Below are 15,089 nucleotides of genomic sequence, written 5' to 3' on the forward strand. Positions count from 1 at the left end.
CGCGACCCGAGATGAAAGAATGATGGCCTATGCAAAAGAGATGGGCAGACCGATAGCATTATTCCAAAATTGTTGATTACAGCAAGTTAGCCAAGATGACAACAGCCATGCTGATGCCTTGGCCAACCTGGCTAGTGCAATGAGACCAGGAGAGGTAAGGACAATTATGGTTGACTACTTGTCAGGTCCAAGTCTAGAACCACTGAACACAGAGCATGAGGCAATGTGTGTGGAGATAAGACCAAGCTAGATGGATGCGATAATAATATTCCTTAGAGATCGAAAACTACCAGATAATCATATAGAAGCACACAAGATCAGACTGAAGTCGGCAAGATTCAGTCTGATAGCAGAAGGGCATCTCTACAGAAGATCTTTTACTAGTCCCCTTTTGAGGTGTGTGCATCCTTCACAAGTTGAAGACTTCCTGTATGAAATACATGTAGGAGTATGTGGGAACCATATTGGGGGCAAGTCACTTGCTCATAGGGCCATTGCTCAGGGGTACTGGTGGCCCTACATGTAGAAAGATGCTGAAGCTTATGTTAGAAAGTGTGAGAAGTGCCAGAGGTTTGCACCTTTGATACACCAACCAGTAGCGAATTTGAACCCAGTATCCAGCCCTTGGTCATTTGCCCAATAGGGCATGGATTTTGTTGGACAACTGCCTCAAGCGATTGAACAAAGGAAGTTCCTACTCGTGGCAACAGATTACTTCACCAAGTGGGTTGAAGCCGAACCCCTTGCAAAGATTCAGGATATTGATGTAAAGAACTTCATATGGAAGAACATCAACACCAGATTTGGGATCCCAAGGGCAATAATAGCAGACAATGGTACGCAGTTTGACAGTAAGTTAATCAAGAGTTTTTGTACAAAGTACAAAATCAAGAATTATTACTCTACTTCAAGCTTCTCTCAGAGTAATGGTCAAGCAGAAGCATCCAATAAAGTTATCTTGGATGGGATCAAGAAGAGGCTAGAAGCAGTAAAGGGAAAGTGGATGGATAAGTTACCCAATGTATTGTAGGCATATCGGACTACATCGAGAAGATCAACTGGGGAGTCCCCATTCGCCATGGCTTATGGCACAGAAGTAGTTATTCTATTAGAGTTCGGCATCCTAGGGGTCAGAACCCAAGGAGTAGAAAATGAGACCAATGATGCATTCTGGGACCAATGATGCATTCTTGGCCCAAGATCTGGATCTGTTAGAAGAAAGAAGGGAGAAGGCAGCAATTCAACTGGGGGCATACCAGCAACAGCTTGTTAGGGCTTACAATAAAAAGGTCAACCCACGAGAGTTTCAAGTTGGTGACCTCGTCTTGAGAAAGGTCGTCGGCAACAAGAAGGATACTAGAGAGGGCAACTTGGCCCAAATTGGGAGGGACCCTATAGAATCATCTCGGTCCTAGGTAATGGGGCATATCGGCTTGAAGACATTAAAGGCAAAGAGTTGCCAAGACATTAGAATACTTGCAACCTAAAGTTTTTCTATCATTAGATTTTCTTTTGTTCTTTTTAAGTCCTTTGTTATTAGCCGAAGTAACAATAAAATTTTAGCTCGATTTTTTGAAACTTGTGTAAAACGATTGACCAGTCCCTTGGCGATGTTTCTGATTGAGACATGACAAATAACTTAGACTCATTATATGGCAGAGTTGAATTATACTTGCATATAATAGAGTTAAACTAAGTTGGTGATGTTTCTGATTGAAACATGACGAATAACTTAGACTTATTATATGATAGAGTTGAATTATACTTGCATATAATAGAGTTGAACTAAGTTGGCGATGTTTCTAATTAAAACATGACGAATAACTTAGACTTATTATATGGCAGAGTTGAATTATACTTGCATATAATAGAGTTAAACTAAGTTGGCGATGTTTCTGATTGAAACATAACGAATAACTTAGACTCATCATATGGCAGAGTTGAATTATACTTGCATAAAATAGAGTTGAACTAAGTTAAATTAACCTGGACTTGCCATATCGGCAAAGTCAAACACAGATTGAAACTAAGTACATTTGGGTAAGATTAATAAAGGAACTAAGGTTGAGAACCTCAGCTAGTCTCTGTTTAATAAACCTCGGCAACGAGGCCAAATTAAAAGCTAAACATTGTTCAAAAGAAAAAAGAACAAAGTGCAAGAAATAAGGAAAAGCTTCAAAACTAGATTATTCAGCGTCATCGGCTGAATGGGTTTGGGGCTCAGAAAACATTTGGGAACTCTTCTCAGCAGCCTTCTTAGCCGCGAGCTCGGCATCGATCTCTTCAAGAGTTTGGTCGAGGCTCTTTTTGGCGATAGACGCCTTGGATGGTGTCTTGTCGGGGGAGGCATCTTTTGAGACCTCGTTCCTCTCATCTTGAGTCAAGTTTAAGACTTGCTCATTTAGAGTTAGAGACTTGGCCCCAGTAGCTTCGGCCTTCTCAGACTTGTCAGTCTCGGCATCTTCCTCGGACTCAGCCTTGTCCTCAGATTGGCTTGGAGTGGGGGGGGGAATAGCAGGACGAGGAGCTTGTTATCTCGGAGAATTGAGTCCTCGGGGATAGCCAACCCCTTCAAGGAAGCCATCCAGCCAAGGGTGTAACCCTTGTTGTATGCCTTTTTCATTTGCTTCTTGTAGTTCTTGCGGACGTTGGATGCCTTCTCGGCATATGCCTTCTCATTTGCCGTTTTGATCTTGGCGTTCTTTGTGGCCAAGGCAGCGAGGAGCTCAGCTTGGGCTTCGGTAGTTTTTACTTCGGTCTCTTTCTTTTCGGCCTTAAGGACCTCAGCAACAGCCTCTGCAGCCTCGGCCTTTTTTTCGGCCTCGTTTTGAGCTTGCTTGGCTGCCTTAGCCTGGTCTATCAACCCTCTCATCTTGGCCTCAGCGTTGTTCAGCGATTTGAGCAAGCCAACAGCTTCCTTGGTCTTATGGGCCAACTCCTTCTTAATGTCGAAGGCCTGCATCGCGAAGGAGTGGACGTGCTGGATCGCCTAGAAGAAATGAAAAAAAACAAAAGTTAATAAAACTCTCTAAGTATGGAAAAATAGAGAATGGAGAGTACTAAGTGTTAGGGGCTTACCTGTACTGAGTGCTGCAACATAAGAGCAAAATTCTTGTATTCATCGACCTCGACGTTGCATTCGAGGTCTTGGGGAAGGAGCAAGGTAGTAGAGAGAGTAACGCCAACTTCAATGTCAGTCACGCTGTCGCTGACTCTGACTGGCTTGTCCTCAATTGTGATTGAAGGGGCCCAGGGGGCATCAGATTTCAGTGACCCTGAGGTTGTAGTAGACTCCGATCTCAGCTTCTTTTACAGGGTGGATTCGGAGGGAGCAGCCTCTGTAGGCCTCTTTTCGGCGGCAGAGGCACTTTTTTCTGCCTCAGCTATTTTTGAGATCGGCAAGGTGTCCTCAGAGTCGATTTGAGTCACTGTTGCCTTGGCTTGGGCTTTCTTCAGCCTCTTTGGCTTTGGTTTGGGTTAGGACGGGGAAGGTGAAGACTGGACCGTGACAACGTTGGGGACGTCGGTTAAGAGGTCTTCGACAACAGCCTTCTTACGTCCCATCTCGTCGGAGGTCGTGGCAACTGTGACTCTTGTGCCGAAGTGAATTGCTGGCAGGGTAATAAGAGGATTGGCTGGATCGTAAGAAGACGCCTCGGCACTTCGACGTCTTCGGCTACGAGTCCTACCTGCTGGTGCAAGCAGTGGAGCTCGACGTTGGCGTTGGCGTTGAGAAGGAGAAATCAGTTGTGGAGCAGAGGTTGATGGCTGTTCTGTTGGGTCAAAGGTTGATCCCTGGTCTAGCCTTAATGATGACTCGGCTTGAGGAGTTGTTGCTGAGGGTGGAGACTTGCTCTTCTTCGGGATGTCGGGCAGAGTGGATTTGTATGTAGGAATATAATTGAGCAGTAGAGGGGCTTTCCGTTTGTCAACTGGCAAATCCAACAATTTCTTGAAATCCTTGTTGGGACAGAATGTCTTGCAAAAGTCCTGGGATGGTTGAGGAAGGGTTGCAAAGTAAACAACAACCATTAGAACATATAAGAGGAATAACAGTAATAAAGACTTGAAAGCGAGAAAAGTGACACTTGGCTCTTACCATCCTCTGGAGGGAACTTTCAGTTGCCCGAGATGATGAAATAATTGTCTCCAGCACCCTTATTGGAGTCTGGCAGGTCGGCGACAAGTTTGTATTTTGTGAATCTCGGTTTAAGGTAATATATGTAGCCCTATTCTGACTTCAGACCACACATGGTGTAGCAGTATTGGATGTCGGCTAGAGTTACCCTAGCGTTTTCTTGGCTAGCTAGGGCAATTATACCGTTGATAACTCGGTAAGAGTTAATGGCAAACTGAATTGGGTTCAGTTTGTAATAGGTTGATCCCTGGTCTGGCCTTAATGATGACTCGGCTTGAGGAGTTGTTGCTGAGGGTGGAGACTTGCTTTTCTTCGGGATATCGGGCAGAGTGGATTTGTATGTAGGAATATAATTGAGTAGCAGAGGGGCTTTCCGTTTGTCAACTGGCAAACCCAACAATTTCATGAAATCCTTGCTGGGGTAGAATGTCTTGCAAAAGTCCTTGGGTGGTTGAGGAAGGGCTGCAATGTAAACAACAACCATTAGAACATATAAGAGGAATAACAGTAATAAAGACTTGAAAACGAGAAAAGTGACACTTGGCTCTTACCATTTCCCTCTCTGAACACTATTCGGCTTAAAGGGTAGAGGTGAAGGTCATCCTCTGGAGGGAACTCTCAATTGCCCGAGACGATGAAATAATCGTCTCCAGCACCCTTGTTGGAGTCTGACAGGTCGGCGACGAGTTTGTATTTTGTGAATCTCGGCTTAAGGTAATATATGTAGCCCTTTTCTGACTTCAGATCACACATTGTGTAGCAGTATTGGATGTCGGCTAGAGTTACCCTAGCATTTTATTGGCTAGCTAGGGCAATTATACCGTTGATAACTCAGTAAAAGTTAATGGCAAGCTGCATTGGGTTCAGTTTGTAATAGTGAAGGACTTCGTGAAAGAGGATGTCAAGGGGAAACCTAAGCCCACACTCAATAAAGGCTACTACTGGGAATGGCATGGAGTCCCCATCAGGCATGATGGAGTCTTCCTCTCTTGCCAACCTAAGGTGGACATCGGCAGGAATAGCAAACTCCTGCCTGAAGTATTCTAGCTTAGTTGGGGTGTCTACCCTCCACCTGAACATACCCATAACGTCGGCTAAGTGGGGAAGGTGTTGGATTTCAGAAGGAAGTGGTTTGTTAAGGTTTAAAGGACCTCGGCTTAAACTCAAATCAGAAGCTGGGGCAAGGGTTTTCAGGATCTAGGAGGAGTACGTTTCAATTTTTCCTAAGGATAGGAGTTCTAGAACAAAACCCAAGCCTAATCTATATAGAAACAGAGAATAAAAGGCAAGAATCTGGAAAAATAACAAGAAAACAAGGCAAAAAACATGATTCAGACTCAAGAAAGTAGCAGAAAATCAAGAACAGTGATAAGCTATCAAGAACGTCAAGTGTATAAACAGCATGTTTGTGTGTGTATACCCAGAAATAGATTAGACAAAAGCAAACTTATGAAACAGAACATGTTTAAACATGCGAAGGATGAAATTTAGAACACAGGCAAAAGATTGGAGGATATGAATACATTCACCATGGCAGCAAACAGAAGCAACAGAGTATGAAACTAAAAAGGGGGAAAATAGTAACTCACCGAAGAAAATGAAGCCGGTGTGAAGTACGCTGGGGTCAGACGGTGGTAGTGAGCGAAGAAGAACAACAATTGCTTCGCCGGAGGAGGTGAACATAGTGGTTACAGAAAGCTCGAAGAAGGCAACAATGGAGGTAAGGGATTTTTAGAGAGAGAAACTTGAAAGCTTGAGGGAAATCGAAGAACTTAAAGTGAAAAGACGAGAAGAGGGGAGAAATTTTGATCAAAATGCGAAAGGACGGAAAAAATGCAGTTAGTGTGCCTAGGATGACGTGTTTGTCAGGCGACATGCACAGAAGTGATGCGACCTGATGGCGCGTGTCAGGTACGGTTCAATAGGGGAGAAACGCGTGGCAGAAATGGTTGAGTTACTGTGTGTGATAGCTCATACGCGTGTAGAAACTCTTGGAGTTCATGATTTAATGAAGCAAAGACCTTGGCTATGGGAACGATCTCGGTTAAAGAAACTTGGAAAACTTGGTTCTTGGTTCTTGGTTCTAAGGCATTGATGAAAACAGACTACAAGTCTTGGTCATATGGCGCCGACGAATGATGACCTCGGTAATGAAGGATAGAGCAAGCTTAGCCGATGTGCTATAAGTTCAAATAAAATAGGTTCCATCACCTCAGAATGCCGAGGTAATAGAACCTAGGGGGCAGTTGTGGGAACATATTTTGTAAGTAACAACACGTGGCCAAGGTGGCACCAAAGTGCCAGTCGAGGTGCCACGTGTCCTGGTCATGATGCCGAGATGATCTTGGCTAGGCCGAGGTTGTTTGCGGAGATGACGAAATTCGGGTGTAGACACCCCATTTTTGACCGACCTTAAGACTTAGACGTCATCGATTGAGCGTTCGGTGATCGCGCATGTTGTGCTTGTTTCGAGGTTTCGGAGTTCTTGGCCGAGAGCCTCACCTCGAGACCCTTTCTACTTTAACTCAATCCGCGGACCAAGTTTTTTTTTCTCTTTCCAGAGGGAGAGGGAGGTCTTGTAGACCATCTCTCAGTGGTCGTAGACTACTTTTCGTGGTCGTAGGCCACTGTTCCCGTTTGGAGACTAGTTTCCGATTTTCGGAGCCGTCGGTCGTGCATCTCGGTTCGGGACCGCTTAACATTCTCCGTTTGGCACGGTTTTTGGAACACACCTTGTTTCCTCTATCTAGAGGGACACTGTGGTTTGGGAGACCACTTTTGTGGTCACACGCCACCTTTTGTGCTTAACAGCCAGTTTTCGAGGCCCCCAGCCGCGCGCTTTGCCTCCCGAACTCTCGTTTTGCATCCGTGTTGGTTCATTTTTGGCATAAACATTGTTTTCTTTGTTTGGGAAGTGGTACAAGGGTGGGAAACCAGCTTTCTCCTTGGAAACCACTTTTCTCCCCGCCAGCTGATTTTCTGGTCGGGAAACTGGTTTTCTTAGTCTTTGGGCCACATTTTCTAGTTTCCCACCCCACCATTGACTTGTTTTCAGTGTGGAGACCACCAATACCCTTGGCCGACCACCTTTTGTCTAGGAGACCACTTGCCCTGGTCGGCCGACCAGGGAAAGTGGTCGGCCGACCACCTTTTCTGGTCGGCTGGTTTCCTCGTGTTTTGTCAGATTGTGTGGATGCCAGCTGTGCCAGCTGGAAGGCACAGACTGTATCCTCCATACACGTGTATGGAGGATTTGCATCCAAGCTTTTAGCTTCTTGAGAAAGCTTTAGCTTCAAACCTCTATAAGAGAGGTCCTCCCTCTCCTTTGTACAAGTTCTGAAATTTGCTAAGGCAAAAATATGTATCTCTCTCTACATCTCTACATTTTGGGTTCAAAAGTGTGTTGTTCTTGACCTATTGCACCACACCTCATAGCCATACACCTCCACCATTGATCTGAGATTCTTGGAGGGTATTTTCAGAGTTGAAGAGTTGGTTTTTGGTCCCAAAACTTGCTGGTTTTGCTGAGCTTCAAGGGTAACTCATTTTCCCTCTTTTTAAGCTCTATTTTGATCATCCTCTTAGCTATACTTGCATGCATATTTAGGCTTTGTTGTCAACTAAAAAAAACTTCATATTTAAGTGTTTTTCATGTTTGTTTAAGGCTCTTTTGGTGTTGAGGATCATCTACCCTCTTGCATGCTCTATTTAGCCTTGTTTTGTGCCATGCCATGAGACCTTTGTGTTGATCTTTGCTTGGCCTTTTAGCCACTGAAATTCAACAGATTTTTAGTGTTTGGCACATGGTTTTGAGGGCCTAAATCAGAGAGGGGAGACCCTCTCTCTTTTGGCATTGTTTGTTTGCATTTTTGGCCCTTCAAAGGAGCACATACTTTCATACTTCCAAGGCTTGGTTCAGGCCCTTTTTGGTGACTTTTAGGACCTGCCTAGACTCTTTCTATGGCTAGTTTGGTCACCTTGTGTTTGCCTCTTGCATGTGTAGAATAATCTCTTTCACGGCTTATCAAAGTAGCACCTCATTCTTGCATGTATTGGTCATGTTTCAGTGGGTTTTTGGCTATCATTTGGCATGCCATGATTCTGTTTTTGGCTGGTTTGGTAGCCTCTCATATGTTTCATATGCTCGTAGTGTAAATCATGTTTACTAGCTTGAAATGCATTATGTTTTGGCCCTCTATTCTAGCATATTTTGGTCTTGATCCAAACTGATTTTGTTCATATTTTGGGTTGCCTTAGCTCTGTTTTGAGGCCTCTTGGTCGAATGTTGCTTGCCTTGCATGCTTGTAGTGTAATAACCTTGCCTAGCTTTGAGTTTTTGAGGTCCTTTGCATGCTTAACTTGAGGTATTTGCATGTTTTGGCACGGTGAGGAATGTTATTTCAGAGCTTAATTCTTGGCCATATTCTCATGTTTGTCACTCTTTCAATGTGCTTGAGAGATGCATCATTATACCCCATTTGTGAGCCATTGCATGAGCTTCATTTTTGTGCCTTTCAAGCCATCATCTTAGTTCACTTTTGCCTCTATTCTGGCTTGTATAGAGTCTATTTGGAGTTGGTTTGTCCATTTGAGCATTGCCTTGCATGCCTATAGTGTAATACACTTCACTAGTTTCGGTGCTTGAGCCATTCAACATGCATTGTGTGAGTTTTTTACATCATTTGGAGTAATTTTGTATGCCATTTCAGAGTTGGAACATGTGTCCTTGCACTCCATATTTCATCCTTTTTAATGCGTTTGGAAAGTTGTGTTTTATGCCTTAGGCTTGGGGCTATTGCATTGGGGCATGTTTGCATGAGTTTTGGAGCCTTGTTTTCATCATCTTTGGCCGCTGATTTGGGTGTGGCTGAGGCCTATCCATTTTGGTTTAAGTTCATTTTGCATTGAGTATGCCATTGTAGTTCATAGTATTGAGTATGCCATGTTGTCGCATGATCGATCATTGCATTGTGCATGCCTTGTTCATCTCATTGTGTATGTTAGTTTCTATGTGCATCGTGTATGCTAAGTGTCATGTGCATTGAGTATGCCATTGTTAGTTCATAGCATTGTGCATGCTAGTTGCATGTTTGCATGTTATCCCTTGCATGTTTGTATCACTTAGTTGCATTGTATTAGGATTGCATGCTAGAGTTGCATTTGTGCATGCCATGTTTGTTGCATTGTGTTTGGGATAGGAGTTAGCCCGAACACGGGAAACGAGAGACGTCTCGTACTCAAAGTGGCGAAACGTGCCTCGATTCCCGGTCGCCGACATTCTTGACTACCCATGATGGAGTTGTTGACTTTAGGTGCTTGTGTGTGCATTCATTTCACATTGAGTTGTGCAATTCGGATCCTCGGCCATCATGCATCGAAATGCGTGATTGGTGGCCCGAAGGTCGAGGACTACACTCCCTTCAGCTTATGCAATGGTGGGGAGAGTGGTCGTGCACACATGTGTTGCAAATACTTTGTCGTGCATCTCTCTTTCCCTTTGTTGCAGAAAACCAGAAACCAGGAGAGGAAACTGGTCGGCCGACCAGATTTACTGGCAGGCCGACCACTTTTTTTGGTTTCCACCACAAAAGGCGGTCAGCAGTTGGTCTCCCATGCCTATAAGCTGGTCGGTAGCCTTCCCACAGATTCCCAGGGTGGAGTTTCATCTCTCTAGAGCTTTGTGCAAGTTTCTGAGATCAATTGCAAACAAAGGCGAGTTGGGGCATCCCGAGGGATTTCCGAACAAGGCAATTCAAGCATGCATGCGTCCTTTGTCATTCAAAGTAGAGCTAAGGCAGCCCACATTCATTTAGTTTGTATGCTCATTTAGATTGCTTACTTAGTTAATGTTGTGTAATAATTAGCTGTAGCTTATTATTCATTTCGTTGTGTGATAACTAGTTTAATTCGATTAGCTTAGGTTAGCTAGTTGGTTTTGTATTATTTATTCGGACCCTCCGTCGAGAGGGCGAATTTTGTAATAAGTGTGCGTGTGTGTGCCGCATGTCTTCCAACCCCACGTCTTTCTCCCTTTTATTTACCAGTTTACGATGGTTAGTTTTAGGGCATGTTTCAATTAGCATCCTTATGCTTCGCATGTTTGCATTCATTCATCTGTCTTGCATGCACCGGGATCGGTGCATCATATTAACTGCATTGTATTTCAATTTCGAGTTGAATACATGTTATTTGTAGCATCTCATATGCCATCTTAGAATAGCCGAGCCTATCTTAGTTGCATTTTGCATGTGTTGCATTAGTGTAGACAAGCCCGCGGGGGACCTCGCTACAGCTCGGACTCGACTTTTGTTAGTCACGGTTCTAAGTCTGAACCAAAGAGTCCAAATCCGGCAAATCGTTTTGAGAAAACTGATTTTTGAAAGAAGTGCCAAACATGAACTGCTTTGCCAGATACAGAGTCGCCACCTAAATATTTTATTTTGGGAAATTTAGGAAACCCTGACTCGGTGCCAAAAGGCCACGTGTCCGTCATCACCAAAGTTGCCTCGGCTCGGGAACTTGGGTACGATTGGGGAAGGTCACTTCGTGAGCACCCCCGCTCGCCCGGTCATAGACCGGCCTCTACTAACCATGATATCAATTTTTGAAAACATTGTGAGTTCTTATTCCGGTTTATTAGCCTAGGTTACTATGTGATGCGCACAGCATACAAATATAGACCGGGTCGCCTGAATTGGAACGAAACATTTCATGTTCGTTTTTGAAAATGGTTTGCTACCCGCAGGTAGGCTTGAAACATTTGATGATTTACTCCAATTCAGATAACCCAACCTTCACCCACAGGCATTCAGGCAGTTATATCAGATAAGCACATAGCCTCATTGTAAGCATGTTATTCATGGCAGTCACTCACACGCATGCAAGGATGCTAAAGCATAGAACTTACCGAGTACTCCAAGCCAAAATAGAAACTACATTAGAAATCATGCATGATCCTAAGTATACAAAAATGCCTAATGCAACACATGCAAAATGCAACTATAGCAGGCTCGGCTATTCTAAGATGGCATATGGAATGCTACAGCTAACATGTATTCAATTTGGAATTGAAAGTACAATGCAGTTAGTATGATGCGCCGAGCCCGGTGCATGCAATACTGATGAATGAATGCAAACATGTTGTCATACTGTATGCTAATTGAAATATGCCCTAATCTAACCATCATAAGCAGATAAATAAAAGGGAGAAAGACGTGGGGTTGGAAGACATACATCACACTCACGCACAGTTATTACAGTTATGCCCTCGCGCAGAGGGTCCAAATAAATAATACAGTCCCGAATAAAAGAATATTACAGTCCAAATATTACAGTCCAAATAATGTACAAATTCCTAATTAATTAATGAATTAACTAAGAAAGCAAATAAAACTGGCGTGCAAGCCAGGGACTGCCTTGCTTCTGATGGATGATGCATGTCCGGGTTGTCTTGCGCGGAAATCCACCGGAATGCCCCAATTAGCCTCTGTTTACACCTGTTCTTGAAATGCGTGCCAAGCCCTGAAAAGTTGCTGATTCCTGATTTTGCTGCAACAGAGAGCAGGAAAGGGGCATAGCAATGTATTTTCACAAATGTATGCATGTCTCGATCCACGTGCCACCAATCACGCATACCGAGGAATGATGGCCGAGGAGTCGAAATGCATAACTCAATATAGGATGAATGCACATGAAATTACAGCTAAAACCTAACTCCATCATGGATAATCCGGAGTGTCGGTGACTGGGGAATTGAGACACATTCCGTCACTCGGAGTATGAAATGTACCTCGTTTCCCGTGCCTGGGCTAACTCCTATTCCGGACACGATGCGATATGCATGATATGCATGAAATGCAACTAAGATATAATCCTAACATACACAATGCTATGAAAATGAGATGCCTCGAAATGCGTGCACACGGGCACGCAAACTGAGAAAATGACAGAATGCAATCTAAGATACAACCTAGTATGTACTATGCTGTGAAAATGAGATGCCTCGAAATGCGTGCACACGGACACGCAAATCGAGAAAATGACAAAATGCAATGAAAATGATATGCCTCGAAATGCGTGCACAAGGGCACGCAAACCGAGAAAATGACAGAATGCAATCTAAATGATATGCCTCGAAATGCGTGCACACGGGCACGCAAACCGAGAAAATGACAGAATGTAATCTAAGATACAACCTAGTATGCACTATACTGTGAAAATGAGATGCCTCGAAATGCGTGCACACGGGCACGCAAACCGAGAAAATGACAGAATGCAATGAAAATGATATGCCTCGAAATGCGTGCACACGGGCACGCAAACCGAGAAAATGACAGAATGCAATCTAAGATACAACCTAGTATGCACTATGCTGTGAAAATGAGATGCCTCGAAGTGCGTGCACACGGGCACGCAAACCGAGAAAATAGCAGAATGCAATGAAAATGATATGCCTCGAAATGCGTGCACACGGGCACGCAAACTGAGAAAATGACAGAATGCAATCTAAATGATATGCCTCGAAATGCGTGCACACGGGCACGCAAACCGAGAAAATGACAGAATGCAATCTAAGATACAACCTAGTATGCACTATGCTATGAAAATGAGATGCCTCGAAGTGCGTGCACACGGGCACGCAAACCGAGAAAATAGCAGAATGCAATAAAAATGATATGCCTCGAAATGCGTGCACACGGGCACACAAACCGAGGCAAAGGCAAAATGCGATGCAATGGCATGGAAACATGATATGGGCTTATACCAACATGAGTGAGCCTCAGCCACACTCACATAGGATGCCGACGGATAAAAATGAAGTGCCTCGAAATGCGTGCACACGGGCACGCAAATCGAGGCGATGGCAAAATGCGATGTAATGACATGGAAACATGATATGGACTTATACCAACATGAGTGAGCCTCAGCCACACTCACATAGGATGCCGGCGGATAAAAACGAAGTGCCTCGAAATGCGTGCACACGGGCACGCAAACCGAGGCAATGGCAAAATGCGATGTAATGACATGAAAACATGATATGGGCTTATACCAACATGAGTGAGCCTCAGCCACACTCACATAGGATGCCGACGGATAAAAACGAAGTGCCTCGAAATGCGTGCACACGGGCACGCAAATCGAGGCGATGGCAAAATGCGATGTAATGACATGGAAACATGATATGGGCTTATACCAACATGAGTGAGCCTCAACCACACTCACATAGGATGCCGATGGCTGAAAAATGAAGTGCCTCGAAATGCGTGCACACGGGCACGCAAACCGAGGCAATGACGGAATGTGATGTAATGACAGGAAATGATGATGTGGGCTTATACCAACATGAGTGAGCCTCAGCCACACTCACATAGGATGCCGACGGATAAAAACGAAGTGCCTCGAAATGCGTGCACACGGGCACGCAAACCGAGGTGATGGCAAAATGCGATGTAATGACATGGAATGGATAACAATCATTCTAATGGAATTTCAGCACTAAAATATGGGGGAAAACAGTCCCGAAATGAGGCTAAATGACATGAAATGCATGGAATTGTCCCGAAATGCGAATTTAGGCACCCGAAATGGCCTATAGCTATGCCAAACATGCACAACATGGACATGCAATGCAAAGACAGAAGCTAGACAGTCCCAAAAAAGGCACTTTCACAGTTATAAACATGGCCAAACAGCAAGCATAGGTATGGCAAAAATGGCATGCAAGAATAGGGGCCAAGAGAGGGGGTAATGAAGCAAGTGATATAAGCAAAACCCAAACTGAAAAATTTCCTTCTACAACATTGAAGAGGGACCAAAAATATGAATATTTACAGTATAGGGTAAACCCAAAATCAGTATACAAACATGATAGAAATGTGATGCAAAAATGAGGCTCAAAAATGGCTATAACATGAGGTATGCAAAATATTCGCCAAACAGTCAAAGACCCTTAATAAAACATGTAGAATGGGCCAAAATAAGCACTTTTTCAGAACTGTAAAATGGCCAAAAACAAAAGCATGGTAGGCTAACTAAACATGCAAGAATGGGGAATAAAAGAGAGATATAACATGAAGTGGCATATGGAGGCCCCAAACCATGAAAGGACCTAAATGAAATATGAAGAATGGACCAAAATAAGCACTTTTTCAGAACTGTAAAATGGCCAAAAACAAAAGCATGGTAGGCTGCCATTGCATGCAAGAATGGGGAAGAAAAGAGGAGTATAAAGGTAGGTACAACATGGAAGTCCCAAATGGTGTTGAGCCCTTCTTCAATATTGAAGAGGGGCTCAAAATAAGCCTAATATCAGTTTACAACATGCTCAAAAACAGATTACTCATGGGTCGAAAATAGCATGCAAGATTATGACATATAAGAGAATCAATGAAGCAAGTGCATCATGGAGGGTTCAAACAGGGTTGAGCCCTTAATAAAAAGTGAAGATGAGCTCAAAAGATGGCCCTTTTCAGTTAGGGCCGGAGCTTGAAACAAAAAGCATAAAAGGCTTACAAATAGATCAAGAAAAAGGGTCAAAGAGGAGAAGTGCTACTCACCCTTGAAGACTAAGACTTTTGTTTCTTCTTGGACCAATTTGCAGCTCCTTTGGCCTTTGAGAAGTCTTCCTTGTTTCTGGAAATGAGGTGGTGATGGTAGAGCTTGGTGGTGTAGAAGAAATGGTGCTTAAGGACTTAGGAATTTTCAAGGAAATGAGAGGGATAGAGATGGAGTTGTGTATGGATGCTTGAAGAAGAATTTTTCTAACCCCAACATGTGATATAGCTTGCTTGTTATAAAGGCCAAAAAGGGGGTGCAAAGGTGGGGGAAAAGGAGAGCAACTTTCCCCCACAAAATATCCCCCGGATAAAGATCTTTTCTGGGGGATAAAGCCCCACAGCTGGAAAGGGAACAGTGCAAGGAGCTCGGCCGGCCTGGTACTTTTGCTGCA

Source organism: Camellia sinensis, chromosome 2 (assembly GCF_055761805.1).
Source record: "Camellia sinensis isolate YWXY chromosome 2, ASM5576180v1, whole genome shotgun sequence".
Classification (NCBI taxonomy): Eukaryota; Viridiplantae; Streptophyta; class Magnoliopsida; order Ericales; family Theaceae; genus Camellia; species Camellia sinensis.